Source organism: Homalodisca vitripennis, chromosome 7 (genome assembly GCF_021130785.1).
Source record: "Homalodisca vitripennis isolate AUS2020 chromosome 7, UT_GWSS_2.1, whole genome shotgun sequence".
Classification (NCBI taxonomy): Eukaryota; Metazoa; Arthropoda; class Insecta; order Hemiptera; family Cicadellidae; genus Homalodisca; species Homalodisca vitripennis.
In genome coordinates, this window is record NC_060213.1 from 13928241 (window position 1) to 13946793 (window position 18553).

Here is an 18553-nt window from a genome sequence, read left to right on the forward strand (position 1 = left end):
TCACCATTGTACTCATCCTGTGTCACTGCCCCTTCTGTTGCACCACTCCGCCTCGCAAATATTACAGGGTGTGTATAATAAGTAACCGGACTTATTATACAGACCCTGTAGTCTCGTATCTGCGCACCACAGTGCTCACCCTGTGTCACTGCCCCTTCTGGTGCACCACTCCGCCTCGCAAATATACAGGGTGTGTATAATAAGTAACCGGACTTATTATACAGAACCCTGTAGTCTCGTATCTGCTCACCCTGTGTCATTGCCCCTTCTGTTGAACCACTCTGCCTCGCAAATATACAGGGTGTGTATAATAAGTAACCGGACTTATTATACAGACCCTGTAGTCTCCTATCAGGTCACCATAGTGCTCATCCTGTGTCACTGCCCCTTCTGTTGCACCACTCCGCCTCGCAAATATACAGGGTCTGTATAATAAGTAACCGGACTTATTATACAGACCCTGTAGTCGCCTATCAGGTCACCATAGTGCTCATCCTGTGTCACTGCCCCTTCTGTTGCACCACTCCGCCTCGCAAATATACAGGGTCTGTATAATAAGTAACCGGACTTATTATACAGACCCTGTAGTCGCCTATCAAGGTCACCATAGTGCTCATCCTGTGTCACTGCCCCTTCTGTTGCACCACTCCGCCTCGCAAATATACAGGGTCTGTATAATAAGTAACCGGACTTATTATACAGACCCTGTAGTCGCCTATCAGGTCACCATAGTGCTCATCCTGTGTCACTGCCCCTTCTGGTGCACCACTCCGCCTCGCAAATATACAGGGTCTGTATAATAAGTAACCGGACTTATTATACAGACCCTGTAGTCGCCTATCAGGTCACCATAGTGCTCATCCTGTGTCACTGCTCCTTCTGTTTGCACCACTCCGCCTCGCAAATATACAGGGTGTGTTTAATAAGTAACCGGATTTATTATACAGACCCTGTAGTCTCGTATCTGCGCACCACAGTGCTCACCCTGTGTCATTGCCCCTTCTGTTGAACCACTCCGCCTCGCAAATATACAGGTGTGTTTAATAAGTTAACCGGACCTTATTATACAGACCTGTAGTCTCCTATCAGGTCACCATAGTGCTCATCCTGTGTCACAGCCCCTTCTGTTGCACCACTCCGCCTCGCAAATATACAGGGTCTGTATAATAAGTAACCGGACTTATTATACAGACCCTGTAGTCGCCTATCAGGTCACCATAGTGCTCATCCTGTGTCACTGCCCCTTCTGTTGCACCACTCCGCCTCGCAAATATACAGGGTCTGTATAATAAGTAACCGGACTTATTATACAGACCCTGTAGTCGCCTATCAGGTCACCATAGTGCTCATCCTGTGTCACTGCTCCTTCTGTTGCACCACTCCGCCTCGCAAATATACAGGGTCTGTATAATAAGTAACCGGACTTATTATACAGACCCTGTAGTCGCCTATCAGGTCACCATAGTGCTCATCCTGTGTCACTGCCCCTTCTGTTGCACCACTCCGCCTCGCAAATATACAGGGTCTGTATAATAAGTAACCGGACTTATTATACAGACCCTGTAGTCGCCTATCAGGTCACCATAGTGCTCATCCTGTGTCACTGCCCCTTCTGTTGCACCACTCCGCCTCGCAAATATACAGGTCTGTATAATAAGTAACCGGACTTATTATACAGACCCTGTAGTCGCCTATCAGGTCACCATAGTGCTCATCCTGTGTCACTGCCCCTTCTGTTGCACCACCCGCCTCGCAAATATACAGGGTCTGTATAATAAGTAACCGGACTTATTTATACAGACCCTGTAGTCGGCTATCAGGTCACCATAGTGCTCATCCTGTGTCACTGCCCCTTATGTTGCACCACTCCGCCTCGCAAATATACAGGTCTGTATAATAAGTAACCGGACTTATTATACAGACCCTGTAGTCGCCTATCAGGTCATCACATAGTGCTCATCCTGTGTCACTGCCCCTTCTGTTGCACCACTCCGCCTCGCAAATTATACAGGTTTGTATAATAAGTAAACCGGGACTTATTATACAGACCCTGTAGTCGCCTATCAGGTCACCCATAGTGCTCATCCTGTGTCACTGCCCCTTCTGTTGCACCACTCCGCCTCGCAAATATACAGGGTCTGTATAATAAGTAACCGGACTTATTATACAGACCCTGTAGTCACCTATCAGGTCACCATAGTGCTCATCCTGTGTCACTGCCCCTTCTGTTGCACCACTCCGCCTCGCAAATATACAGGTCTGTATAATAAGTAACCGGACTTATTATACAGACCCTGTAGTCTCGTATCTGCGCACCACAGTGCTCACCCTGTGTCACTGCCCCTTCTGGTGCACCACTCTGCCTCGCAAATATACAGGGTTTGTATAATAAGTAACCGGACTTATTATACAGACTCTGTAGCCTCGTATCTGCGCACCACTGACAGTGCTCACCCTGTGTCACTGCCACTACTAGACCATCATCCTACCTCGTTTATATCGTCTCCTATCAGGTCACCATAGTGCTCACCGTTTTCAATGCCCCTTCTGTTGCACCACTCCGCCTCGCAAATATACAGGGTCTGTATAATAAGTAACCGGACTTATTATACAGACCCTGTAGTCTCGTATCTGCGCACCACAGTGCTCACCCTGTGTCACTGCCACTACTAGACCATCATCCTACCTCGTTTAGATCGTCTCCTATCAGGTCACCACAGTGCTCACCCTGTGTCACTGCCACTACTAGACCATCATCCTACCTCGTTTAGATCGCCTCCGATCAGTTAACCATATTAGGTAGGAATTGTGTGTGCGTTATGGTGGCCTAACGGTCAAGGAATAATCATCAGCAATCTCTTTATTTTCTAATGTTTAGACATGCTTGTATATTATAATCTGCCTTAATTTTGGATGTGGGTTTAGTATAATTCGGAGTGGACCGATTCTTCGTCAAGGCCTTTTATTTCTAACCGTTAACGTGGTGGGGTATCCTTAAAACTTAGTGACATACCAAATACAAATTATATATATTTTAATTTGTTACATGTTGTAGACAGTTTTCCATAGGTTCTTACATTTAGCACAAACAATGGACTAAAACTTGAAAATAATTGCTGTGCTGGCACAAGACCCTCGTTGCACTCCGCATATGATCTCAACTTGTGTGTCACTCAGTTTACTAATTATTTTAACACACAGCCCTTTAGCGAAAAAATGGAGTTGAAATCATCGAAGTTTAAAATATTATTTCCGGTGGATATAATTACCGAGATGTGATTCATGGAATCTTCTATGAATAAACTTGGATGCATTGCATGTTTCAGCAATTTTAATTTTTCACTTTATTCTTACAGAAGTCAATAATAAACGAGGCTATGGAATCCATATTAATCTTGACAACCACGGACATGACAACCCCCACAACAAAGCGATGTGATCTCCGTCCCTTTGATAGGTCAACAATAGTTTGGTCTTCTCATGCCGTTTTAATGAAAGTGCTTTTGTTATTAATAAGTTATTTCTTAATTCCACTAATAATGTTTTATTTCCAAGAACCGTTCATATTAGACTGCAGTTGCTGAAGCTGCTGCTATAAAATTTGATTAGGAGCCTGAAGAAGTGATTTTGGAACAATTTTTTGAGGTTGATCAAATATTAAACACAGTTTATTTCATTTACTTTCTACCTGAAAATAATTATAATATTTCATTCAATCTTTGAATAGCCTTCTTCATTCATTAGCAAATTAAATATGTAAGTATATTCTTATTATACATAGTATACAACTAAAATTATCTGGTTGAGCAAATCCAATGCGTGAGGAGTAAATACATTTCTACATACTGTATAGTTATAACTGCCAAAACTGAAAATTAGAAATATTCAAATTTGATTGTGTATAATGAAGTATTGAGAGTTTAGACAATTTTAAGCTGGTTCTGATCTATCAGTATTGGATGACTCTTGAAATTTATTTAAAAGTACAAATTAAACGAAGTTTAAATGTCTAGAAATTTGTAATCTAAGGGCTGGAAATGATAAATAGAAAAAGTTTCACGATCTCTAATTGAACAAGCTTGGTGCTAATCTTATATAATTTCGTTACTTATGCAGGTGAGAAATTAACTGTTCTTGGAAAATTAATCCCCTATCACGTTTTGGCTTCCCAGAAACTAGCTAAATGGAATCAATTTAATTCCTCAAACAGTAAAATTGCTACCCTCTGTTTTACTAAGTTAAGTTTAATACAGAAAGTACCCGCGGCGGGGAGGACCCCGCTAGGAAGCGACTTGTTCACTTGGTACCTTCTTGGTGCCACGGTACCCGCGGTGGGGAGTGTCTCGCTAGGAGGCGACTTGTTCACTTGGTACCTTCTCGAGCCACATCACCCCCGGTGGGGAGGCCTCGCTAGGAAGCGACTTGTTCACTTGGTATCTTCTCGGTACCACGATACCCGCGGTGGGGAGGGCCCCACTAGGAGGCGACATGTTCACATGTTACCTTCTCGATGCCACGGTACCCGCGGAGGGGAGAGCCCCGCTAGGAGGTGACTTGTTCACTTGGTACCTCTCTGTGCCACGGTACCCGCGGTGGGGAGGGCCCCGCTAGGAGGTGACTTGTTCACTTGGTACCTTCTCTGTGCCACGGTACCCGCGGTGGGGAGGGCCCTCCTAGGAGGTGACTTGTTCACTTGGTACCTTCTCTGTGCCACGGTACCCGCGGTGGGGAGAGCCCCGCTAGGAGGTGACTTGTTCACTTGGTATCTTCTCTGTGCCACGGTACCCGCGGTGGGGAGCGCCCCGCTAGGAAGCGACTTGTTCACTTGGTACCTTCTCTGTGCCACGGTACCCGCGGTGGGGAGGGCCCCGATAGGAGGTGACTTGTTCACTTGGTACCTTCTCTGTGCCACGGTACCCGCGGTGGGGAGAGCCCCGCTAGGAGGTGACTTGTTCATTAGGTACCTTCTCGGTACCACGGTACCCGCGGTGGGGAGGGCCCCACTAGGAGGCGACTTGTTCACATGTTACCTTCTCGGTGCCACGGTACCCGCGGAGGGGAGGTCCCCGCTAGGAGGTGACTTGTTCACATGGTACCTTCTCTGTGCCAAGGTACCCGCGGTGGGGAGGGCCCCGCTAGGAGTTGACATGTTCACTCGGTACCTTCTCTGTGCCACGGTACCCGCGGTGGGGAGAGCTCCGCTAGGAGGTGACTTGTTCACTTGGTATCATCTCTGTGCCACGGTACCCGCGAATGGGAGGGCCCCGTTAGGAGGTGACTTGTTCACTTGGTATCTTCTCTTTGCCACGGTACCCGCGGATGGGAGAGCCCCGCTAGGAGGTGACTTGTTCACTTGGTATCTTCTCTGTGCCACGGTACCCGCGGTGGGGAGGGCCCCGCTAGGAGTTGACATGTTCACTCGGTACCTTCTCTGTGCCACAATACCCGCGGTGGGGAGAGCCCCGCTAGGAGGTGACTTGTTCACTTGTTATCTTCTCTGTGCCACGGTGTGCGGGAAGATGACAGAGGATGAAGGCAATTGGGAGTGCGTTCACTTTTTGTCCAGGGTCTCATTCCTTTAAAGAATACTGATATAAAAAGAATTGGACTGCATCAAATGATCACACGGCTTGAAACAGATAGAGGTCTATGGGCGTAAGTCAAATTTATGCTTAGGCTGAAGTTATGTGGAAAAGACAAGCAATAATAGAGCACTAAAGAGTATAGGAGTCTTTCTAGTGAGTAACTCGAAGGTTCTTTCCTACCGCTTACAGGATTCCCACTCTAAATGTGAGCATCAAGCATTTTTCCGCCTGTCTATAAAAAAATCATGTTTCGTCCATTCGGTACAAGTTTACCAAGAACCACATAAATATATATCTTTTGATCGGGCTATAGCGTAAACTGTGGCAACACCAGAGGCGAATTTAAAAGTCCGGAAGTAGTCTTCTCAGTCCTAAAAATGAGTTTTACACCTTTTCTTCCCGTTGAAGAAAGATATTTTTTCAACCAATTTGTATCACTTTAGTATTATGCATTCGACAGATTATCAGTATAGGAAGCGTATTAGATCGAAAGTAGATTACACTGGCCGGAATTAGTAGCTTTTTAACTGAATTTTACTTTTGTTGAGATCGACGAATTTATATAACTTCTTAATCGGGACAATATGGCCAACGATAGAAGAGCGCCAGAAATACCTTACAACAGTAGTAAATATCATTGGTCGGAAATCGACACTTTTTCAACCAAGAAGACTTTTCAGACCTATGTATGTAATTTCTTGGTCGGCAAGTAGTACAAAAACTACTACGGCACCAGAAATGACTCAAGAAAGAAGTATATTATTCTGCCAGAAAAAATTTTGCATATATTTTATTAATCGGTGCAATAATAAAGATATTATTTCGGCACTACGAATAGGTTAGACGTTAGACCGTAAGAATATTAAAATGGGCAAAAGTAGACAGTTTTTATTGAAGAAGGCTTCATTCATAGATCGAGTGTGTATATATTTTTACTACAAGAAAAACTCTACTGTTGCGTGTGAAATATGTTTAATTCCGGTCAATAATACTTCTTTATGGCAGAAAACGGTTTAGTCTTCGTGTCAACTATTTTAACATGAATGAGAAGAACTGATTATCTTCTAGTGATCATCACTTACTTTCAGTAGTTTTTATTATGCTGTTACAAAATATGCCTGTGAATACTTGCTGTTCCATAGAATAACGCATGGAAAATAACGGGTAACTCTTATTTAATTAGTTATTTAAATAAAAGTTGTTAAATCAGCAATAAAAAAAGTATATAAAAGGCCCATTACTCAGGATCTTAACTAAATGTGCCTTGCGGCAGACAGTCTAACCTCTGGTGACTTACACTAGACATCAGTTGAGTAATTAGTTTTAGAAACGAGCGATATAAGTTACATCTGCAAAAAGTAAAGTGTATATAATGATCTAGCCCATTACTCAGAAGCTTAATTATATGTGTGTCATTAACCCTAGATGGGTATCGCACGTAAATTTGACGTATAACCGGTTATTTTTGGCGCCCCACTCCTTTACCCCTCCACCGAGGCTCTCCTCCTTCCAGCAGTGCTCTTGGCAGTCAGTTTCCGCGTGACGGCTGCCCTGGTTAGATTGGAGCGCGTTTCTTTGTGGCCCTACTAGCCGGTTTCTTGGAACCCGTACGTCAAACTTACGTGTCAATACCTTTATGAGATATGCAAATGTTTTGTAATATAAGTAAATAGTGTTGTTATAAGTTGTAATATTGAGTGTTTTTCAACAATGGCGGATCATTTGCTAACAGACGATGATATTTTGAATGCACTAAACGATCGGTCTGAAGCCGATGCCGAACGTGAGTGTCTGGAAGAAGAGGACAACGTCGAATACGATGAGCTTTCAGACGAGTATGACAGCCATGCGGATCCAGAGTACATTCCTGACGAAGAGGACTTACTTCGGCTAGAAAATGACAACATAGATGCAATCAGAGAAATCGAACATCTCCAGGAAGTTGAGCAACCAACTACCACTAGACCGAAAAAGCGACCTGGTCAATTGCGCAGGCAACTTTCTCCAACAGGTGGGCCTAATAGACAAACTCCTCCAAACATAGGAACCCACACAGATATTACTGGATCTGTGCTTACAATGGACTCGGAAGACGGAATTGTGGTTTCAGAAAATGGGTTTCTTTGGGAGTCTGAATGCGAAACATCAGTTGGGAAAACTCCAGCAAAAAATGTTTTTCACATACGACCCGATCCTATTCAACCTGCAAGGGAGAAGTATATTCTATCGGAATGCTTCAAATTATTTTTTAGCCCTAACCTTGGTGAACAAGTTCTTCAATATACAAATGAAGAAATACAAAAACAAAAAAGAAATTCCAATGAAAACAAAACTGATGGCACAGTCAGAGATTTGTGCTTAGAAGAGCTCTATGCCTTGCTTGGTTTGATCATTTTAGCTGCTGCGCTAAAAGACAATCATTTAAGCACAAATATTATGTTCGATAATACATACTGTGGCGAGCGATATAAAGCCACTATGAATGAGAGGCGTTTCAAATTTTTGATCAACTGTCTAAGATTTGACGATAGGGCTACTAGAGAAGAGCGTAAAAAGACAGACAAGTTTGCTCCTATCAGAAACATTTGGCATATGCTGTTAGGAAACTGTAGATCTCTGTACAAGCCCGGCACATATCTGGCTATAGATGAACAATTAGTCGGGTTCCGCGGGCGGTGTCCATTTAGAATGTACATGCCCTCCAAACCAAATAAGTATGGAATAAAAATCATTATGATTTGTGACAATTCGACTAAATACATGGTGGATGCTCGTGTGTACTTAGGAAAAGGATCAGAACCTGGAAATAGATCAGCAGCAGAGTTCTTCGTTGGAGAGTTAGTGACTTCGGTAGAAAATACCAACAGAAACATAACCATGGACAACTGGTTTACCAGTGATTTACTTGTTCAGAAATTATTGTTTGAGAAGGGTTTGACAGTAGTAGGAACAATAAAAAGAAACAAACCAGAATTTCCACCAGAATTTTCTGAAAAAAAGTACAAAAAGGGCAAAGTTGGTTCCTCAGTGTTTTTGTTCAGAGATTAAATGACAGCTGTATCATACTAACCTAATGATAAGAATGTAGTTACATTGGTCTCATCAATGCATGATGATAATGCAATTCATGAAAATGGAAAACCAGAAATGATAATGGTTTATAATGCAACCAAAGGAGCAGTTGACACATTTGATCAAATGTGTGGTCACATGAACTGCAACAGGAAAACCCAGCGATGGCCACTTTGCATTTTCTACAACATGATGAATATTGCTGTTGTCAACGCTTATGTAATATATGCGCACAACAGTGTTAGACGTAGTGGAGGAACAGCTAAGCCCATGCCAAGACAAGAATTTATGTTCGAACTACACAAAGAGCTAACTAAACCTTGGCAAGAGGTTAGGTTGAACCAAAGGAACATGAGCCGATCATTGAAACGAACAATTCAAACAGTTCTGACGGGCCAGTGCAACATACCAGTACCAGATCAGCTAGATCAGCAAGGGAGACGGAAATATTGTTCTTTTTGTGACACAAAAAAGAAAAGAATGACAACCACCTACTGTGCTTGTGGGAATGCAATCTGTGGAGAGCACCAGAAGAAACTTTGCCCTGATTGTGGTTAGAGCGAAAGAAGCAAACAACAAGAACATTTGAACGTTACAAACATTTACTAAATGCTAAAAGTAAACTTCTGTTAGATGTTATTCGATTGTTCAATTATATTATTCAATTATTATTATATTATTCAATTATATTCGCTGTAAAATATATGACTGTATGATTTTTCCATGAATTGTCCTTGAATTGCCTTACACTTGGGTAAAAATAAAACACAACAACTTGCAAGGTAAATATACCAAAAATATACATCTTTCGCGAAATAATTTTTTAAACAAGTGTACAATAATAATGCTTTATTGCAACAATAATAGTTGGCACATTCAATATTCATTGCCTAAAAATTGAATATTTAGAGATGAGTATAACATATTCAAAGGACTATATTTTGGCAATTAACTTTCTTAAAACATTTTGAACATCTATATTAAAATAACTTTTATTTTGTAATTATATAATAAAAAAAAAATTAAATAAATACGTCAAATTTACGTATCGATACCCTTAGCGCCATCCTGTAACACGATACCTTTCTAGGGTTAAATCTTGCGGCAGACAGTCTGATATGTGGTGACTTACACCAGACATCAGTTGAGTAATTAGTTTTAAAAACGAGCGATATAAGTTACATCTACAAGAAGTAATGTGTATGTAATGATCTTACCCATTACTCGGGAACCTAATTAAATGTGCCTCATTAAATCTTGCGGCAGACAGTCTGACCTCTGGTGAATTACACCTGACACCAGTTGAGTAATTAGTTTCAGAAAAGAGTAATATAAGTACATCTGCAAGAGGTAAAATGTATTGAAAGTTCTCGCCCATTACTCAGGAGCTTAATTAAATGTGTCTCATTAAATCTTGCGGCAGACAGTCTGACCTTTGGCGACTTACACCAGACACCAGTTGAGTAATTAGTTTTATTTCTTTCATCCTTTATCTTTCTCTAGTTTGTTCTACTGGTAGTGTTTGCAATTTTAAATCTTATAATGCAGATAAAAACATTATTTATGAACATAAATACATATTTATTTAATTAGTAACCATTATTCTTCTATTCATTATATTATAGTGTATTTTATTATTAGAGGTTAGTAAGTTAATGATATTTTTCTGTGAAATTCTTTGTTAGTCCCACGTTCACATTATAGCGATTAAACACAATCAAAAATTAGGCTTATAGCATTAATTAAATTATTTTTCAGGCACAATTAACAAGGGAGAAGGTTACTCGCTCACCCTAAAAATGGTCTTCTAACGATACACATTTTTTTATCACTTTGGAAAAATATATCATTATAGAAATTCACTTCACCGCTACGCAAATAAAAGTGACGTATTAAGATCCAGGTTATGTAATACCACATATTATTTCTGAGCTGAAGACCAAGGAAACAGGATAATACTGGTAACAAGCATCAGAACGTAAAGACAGTCTATTTACACGATTACAAGTGACGTATTAAGATCCAGATCTTGTAACATAACAGATTATTTCTGAGCTGAAGACCAAGGAAACAAGATAATACTGGTAACAAGCATCAGAACGTAAAGACAGTCTATTTACACGATTACAAGTGACGTATTAAGATACAGATCTTGTAACATAACAGATTATTTCTGAGCTGAAGACCAAGGAACCAGGATAATACTGGTAACAAGCATCAGAACGTAAAGACAGTCTATTTACACGATTACAAGTGACGTATTAAGATACAGATCTTGTAACATAACAGATTATTTCTGAGCTGAAGACCAAGGAAACAGGATAATACTGGTAACAAGCATCAGAACGTAAAGACAGTCTCTTTACACGATTACAAGTGACGTATTAAGATACAGATCTTGTAACATAACAGATTATTTCTGAGCTGAAGACCAAGGAAACAAGATAATACTGGTAACAAGCATCAGAACGTAAAGACAGTCTATTTACACGATTACAAGTGACGTATTAAGATACAGATCTTGTAACATAACAGATTATTTCTGAGCTGAAGACCAAGGAAACAAGATAATACTGGTAACAAGCATCAGAACGTAAAGACAGTCTCTTTACACGATTACAAGTGACGTATTAAAATCCAGATCTTGTAACATAACAGATTATTTCTGAGCTGAAGACCAAGGAAACAGGATAATACTGGTAACAAGCATCAGAACGTAAAGACAGTCTATTTACACGATTACAAGTGACGTATTAAGATACAGATCTTGTAACATAACAGATTATTTCTGAGCTGAAGACCAAGGAAACAGGATAATACTGGTAACAAGCATCAGAACGTAAAGACAGTCTATTTACACGATTACAAGTGACGTATTAAGATACAGATCTTGTAACATAACAGATTATTTCTGAGCTGAAGACCAAGGAACCAGGATAATACTGGTAACAAGCATCAGAACGTAAAGACAGTCTATTTACACGATTACAAGTGACGTATTAAGATACAGATCTTGTAACATAACAGATTATTTCTGAGCTGAAGACCAAGGAACCAGGATAATACTGGTAACAAGCATCAGAACGTAAAGACAGTCTCTTTACACGATTACAAGTGACGTATTAAGATACAGATCTTGTAACATAACAGATTATTTCTGAGCTGAAGACCAAGGAAACAGGATAATACTGGTAACAAGCATCAGAACGTAAAGACAGTCTCTTTACACGATTACAAGTGACGTATAAATCCAGATCTTGTAACATAACAGATTATTTCTGAGCTGAAGACCAAGGAAACAAGATAATACTGGTAACAAGCATCAGAACGTAAAGACAGTCTCTTTACACGATTACAAGTGACGTATTAAAATCCAGATCTTGTAACATAACAGATTATTTCTGAGCTGAAGACCAAGGAAACAGGATAATACTGGTAACAAGCATCAGAACGTAAAGACAGTCTCTTTACACGATTACAAGTGACGTATTAAAATCCAGATCTTGTAACATAACAGATTATTTCTGAGCTGAAGACCAAGGAAACAAGATAATACTGGTAACGAGCATCAGAACGTAAAGACAGTCTTTTTACACGATTACAAGTGACGTATTAAAATCCAGATCTTGTAACATAACAGATTATTTCTGGGCTGAAGACCAAGGAAACAGGATAATACTGGTAACAAGCATCAGAACGTAAAGACAGTCTCTTTACACGATTACAAGTGACGTATATCCAGATCTTGTAACATAACAGATTATTTCTGAGCTGAAGACCAAGGAAACAAGATAATACTGGTAACGAGCATCAGAACGTAAAGACAGTCTCTTTACACGATTACAAGTGACGTATATCCAGATCTTGTAACATAACAGATTATTTCTGAGCTGAAGACCAAGGAAACAAGATAATACTGGTAACGAGCATCAGAACGTAAAGACAGTCTTTTTACACGATTACAAGTGACGTATTAAAATCCAGATCTTGTAACATAACAGATTATTTCTGGGCTGAAGACCAAGGAAACAGGATAATACTGGTAACAAGCATCAGAACGTAAAGACAGTCTCTTTACACGATTACAAGTGACGTATGCTATCATTCCAGCTTGTAGTATTGTGGCATGTGTTTACTGTGTAGTATGATTACGTTCTGCTAGTTTTAGTATTTTATCACCTTGTAAGATCTGAATTGTGTGGCTTCAAATTAATTTTATCGTAATATTACTGAAAAAATTCTTTTAAATGTGCTGTACACTGTGCTGGATAAGCGATTAATTGTTCTTTTGAAACAATTGTAATTTATTTTATGTCAACAGAGTAACTCCTCGGATAGCATTTACTTGTGTGTTAATTGTCTATACTTGTGTATAGTAATTGTTATATACTAGTAATAATACGTTCTGTGTTATGCTGAATTAAGCCTACCTGCATCGTACTTGAGGAAACCAGCTCTAGCAAAATAATTGTAGTAAAACTATTATAAGTGTATGAAGGTAAAGTTTTAACAATTATTTATAAGTTTAGAACGGCAAGCTGTGACAGTACAATGAGGCTTGTACTAAACCATTTGTGCAAAATGTTATGGCTCGGATAATTCATATCTTTATCGTTGCAAGCACTTCATATTGATGTAGTTTGCGGTGTTAAATGAATATTTTTTTAAGAATATTATACAGTTATTTATTTAAATAAAATATGAAGAACACAGAACATTATGAATATCGTATTTGTTATAACTGTCACCAATACGAACCTTTAGGGAATATTTTTCACCCAGTATTTCAACCTTTTTACTTATATCTTGGTAATAATTAGTTTAGCTAATAATTTAGTGGTGTTTCCAATAAATTTTATCAGAAAAGTTTGAATGTTTAACATATAAAGTACTGAAACAATAACAGTAATTTGTATTTACTTTAGAATAGTGAAACGAATTCGAATGAGTAGAATTTTACAATTATTACTGAAATAATAGAAAAGTTACCGTAGATTAGTTCGTAGGGTAGAGAGCTGGCCAGGTGTTTCGGCTAACTTTATGGATAGAAATATTAAACAAAATCTCTTACTAAAGTACGTATGTTCTGTTGTTACAGTGCGACTGTGTTCTGTAGTAGTCGGGGCGTTGCTGTTTAGTGATGACATCCGGCATTTGTTTTATATCTTACTTCCGCATGATACGTTTTGATAATAAAGATTTCTTTCATCAAACACTAAGTAAATAAAATTTTAATGCCTATTTTAATGTATTTTTAAAGTAACAGTATCTTATATAAAACATTTTTTTATGTGCCTTCATAATCTTATATTATGATCTAACTATACGTCGGAACAGTTCGTTATTACGTAAACAATTAGGTAAGAAATTATTACTAAATAAATAAAGATGGTTGCTGTAATTATTATAAATACAATTATTATTGACAGAGACACCCGTTTTATGATTAGTTAATGTATATCTGATCCAACTTAAATTCATATAGATATAAAATTCTTTATATAATTATAATTTAAATGTTCTCTTTATCTGATGTAGGATAATCTTTCAAATCAACAGGAATATTTGATCCAATGGAGATATTTAAATATTGTCCATTTTAATGGTGAACCATTTCTCGTGCACTCAGTCAGACAGACAGGCATAAACACAAACCAGCGTTTATTTCAATATCTATACATGTATTTGTTTGCACCAAGCCTCACAGTAAAAGTTCGCCCGACGAATTCCGAGTAAAAGAATGTTTGCTATAAATAGCGAGCTCGGGCACAGGTGTGGCAATCTGCAACTGATCATTACCCTCTCTTTCCCCGTTGTCATTGTGCACAACCTTTATACATATGTCATTCTCTAAGGTATCTTTATGTGCATTAAATTTTGGAAAATACCGTTGTAGCAAATGGGTGCTAGTCTAATTGCACAGATCGATTTCAGGTAACATTTCGACCAGTAAAAACTAGCGAATGACTAATGTCAGTTCTGTTCTTCTCACTGACACTCTGCTGATCATCTGACTATCGTAACATATTCAATGGCCTGAGATAATTACAACTACGTGGGATACGTGTATTATCTTCATAGCTTTCCGTTACTGGATCTCAATAAAGTATTACTATATGATTTTACATTCTACTATACTATACTATCGTAACACATTTCATGGCCTGACATAATTACAAGTACGTGGGATATGTGTATTATCTTCATAGCTTTCCGTTACTGGATCTCAATAAAGTATTACTATATGATTTTACACTCTACTATACTATACTATCGTAACGTATTCCATGGCCTGACATAATTACAAGTACGTGGGATACGTGTTTTATCTTCATAGCTTTCCGTTACTGGATCTCAATAAAGTATTACTATATGATTTTACATTCTACTATACTATACTATCGTAACATATTCAATGGCCTGACATAATTACAAGTTCGTGGGATATGTGTATTATCTTCATAGCTTTCCGTTACTGGATCTCAATAAAGTATTACTATATGATTTTACATTCTACTATACTATACTATCGTAACATATTCCATGGCCTGACATAATTACAAGTACGTGGGATACGTGTATTATCTTCATAGCTTTCCGTTACTGGATATCAATAAAGTATTACTATATTTACAAATATTATATTATTGTTGTAGAGAGATCCACAAGTTTCGCTAATCCCTTCAAATAATTTTTTGATTATTTTAACTGCACTCAATAATTATCTAGTTTAAAACTAATTAATTGGATTCGTTAGGGTGGATAGACAGGAGACTACTTTCTCAAATCACATTGAAACCTATTTATTTAACTAGCAGTTGATTAATTTGTACTTAAAATAATAATCATTGTACTTGTTACATATTTTTCAAAACCAAGAAAAGGGGTTATTCCTTGAAATAAAATAAAGTAAATTAAATTCAACGTCTTGTTTTAAAAATAAAATCGAACTAAAATTTATTCATTATAATAATTATTCTGACTGCTGAATACTAAATGGTTATTAACTGCAACTTTTAAATAATATTATTGAATTGAAATAATATAATTAAAGAATCTACCTTGAACTGTACCTTCAAGGACATATGATATCTTAAAAATTTGCGTCAATTATGAATTTAATTCAAATCTTCTTATTTACCTTTGTACAAAAAATGCAATGTCCATGTTTTTACATCTTTCTTTTGAAAACTACCATTAGTAAACAGCAAAACTCCAATTTAAAAATCGTAATTCGAGTAAAAACAGCAACTTCCACAAAATACCTCGTAGACTTCTCCACCTTTTGTATTAAAAGTGTAATATGTAATAGGAGAATTTAGAGAAGAGGCCACTATCGAGTAATCTATCGTGAAAAAATTGTGATGAAAATGCAAATAAAATATAATAGTAGTGTATGCTTGTGTTGAAGACAATTTTCCATTATCTGATGTTTAAATTTTCGACATCCCCGCCATATAACGATTCAATAATAAACTCTCTCTCTCTCTCTCTCTCTCTCTCTCTCTCTCTCTCTCTCTCTCTCTCTCTCCCTCTCTCTCTCTCTCCCTCTCTCTCTCTCTCCTCTCTCTCTCTCTCTCTCTCTCTCTCTCTCTCTCTCCCTCTCTCTCTCTCTCCTCCTCTCTCTCTCTCTCTCCCTCTCTCTCTCTCTCTTTCCGTTATATATGTTTAAATCATTATTCAAACTTTATTGTAACAATTATCATTCTCACCAACACTTTTCTTCATCAGCAAAATACAAGAATAAACTGACTGAATAAATGTTGTATTTTTTATGTTGCTTATAACTCCAAAACAACTTTTAGCAAAATTTGAATCTACAAGGCAACTGTTTCATATCTCATATTATATACGAAAGAAGAAGCAAACATATTTATGTAAATGTTTCATGAGATCAAATGTCGCATAAGCTGTTTGTGTTTAAGCGCCGTTCCCTCCGCTTGCAGTTTTTATTGTTTTTATATCATGATAATATTAAATCTGAAGCTCTTATTTTGGTATTTTTGAACCATGACAAGGATAAACTATTAGTCCTCTTGTAAATGCGTTATATATGTTTTAGTGAGTAGTCATTTACCACATATAAGTAATTCACATTTACAGTGATCCAAGTAACAGACTTTGCTTAGTTATATAATGCCATCTTGAAGCAGTAACGAAATTGTAAAGAATCCTTAATTGAAACGGCATGGTTCTTAAAATATCGATTCAATAATTTGTGCTTGATTGAAACTTAATTGTGTTGAGTACGATGTATAGAATAATACAAATACGTGATGGATATTGGAGCGAATTTTTCCCAAATATTATTAACGCTCAGCCAGAAAATAATTATATTGCTGGTGAGAATTTGATTCTAAAAAGGTTTACGCGATTTAGAAATATAGACCTCAAAGATAAAAAGCTGCATAAGTTAGAGAATATTAGTAGCTCTGTGACCTTACTATATTTACAAGAGAAAATATTATATAGTTTATTATTTTCTCTCGAAGTTCCATTACCATGCTTAAAGATTAGCTCAAGTCCAGGTCAATGCATTCAGAGATACAGTTTCTAAGTAAATGATGCAATTTTGATTATAAACCAATAACCTTCTTCAAAAACTTTATAAGCTATCAAAGGCTTATTAATAAACACGACATAAATACTGCTCCAAAACTAATACTGAACACAATAGTTTACAATGAAGAAGAGGATTTCTTTCATGTTATTCATGTGACGTGGTGATCAATGCCATAATTTTTCACCCCTCTAATAAATTTCATCAAGTACAGAACTTTTCTTCTCGGTTCATTTTCAACTTATGTCGTGGGAATCATGTATCTCTTTATTTTGATAAATTATTCCTATTAAAATCCAAAGATCTTAGAGATCAACATTTACTTAGTCCGTTTCACCCAATAATAATGTTTGTCCAAGTTATTGGGCCCAATGTTGTTGTTGCGTCTGATATTAGTGCACGTAGGGGAATCTTTATTATCAATTCCTATTCATCGGACAGACTTACAAGACAAATCTTTCACATTCTTCGCATGTATATTGTGGAACGCTCTCCCAGATAACATTAACAAGTGCGATCGCTGTGTGACCCAAGTTAAGCACTCAGTTGGACTCGTATACCACAATAATTCAGTTTTATAAGAAAACACGTATTGACAATATCATACCTCAGGTTCTACTGGCCGGTATATCATCCACATATGAATCCTCCATAGTATGTGACATGTGAGCCGACTCTCATTACGTTTACTCTGTAAATCTGAATAAATGTTATGTTTATAAACTGCAGTAAGAGCATTACAATGAGCCTGATAACGCAGAGATGGTCTAGAAGGAATGGGGACCAAGAACTAATTAGTGGTTTCATTATTCTATTGTTTCTAACTGTATTGTCCAGTCTTCCCGAAAACAATAGAGTCGAGCCAGAAGACGTTTTGTGTAACCTCTCAGCTGTGTTCATATCAAATCTTATAGCCTTTGTATGGCACCCAAACTTAATTTTTAAAATCATTTCGGAGACTATGGATTAGTTTATTACCTTTTTTATTTTTAATGCGACTATGTAAAAATTCATAAGTATATTACTTTTGTATTTAATGAAAATAATTCACACCTAAACAGCAATAATTTGTTCGTAGCGAATAAATATTAAACTTGGAACAAAACCCAGAAGATAGCGCGCGAGCGAGGATGGATTGTTCCCGAGAGTAATTCACAATTCCGGTTCGTTCTGAAATAATATAAACGCATAAACAGGAAAGTGTATCGTCAACTTTACACCTCATAACATTTTACGTCAGCTAAAGTATTAAATAGCTCTTCTGACTAAACAGTGCTGCTTTACCTTTCTGTCTGTAGTGGAATACAACACAAGTAAATATGAGAGGCAATTTTAA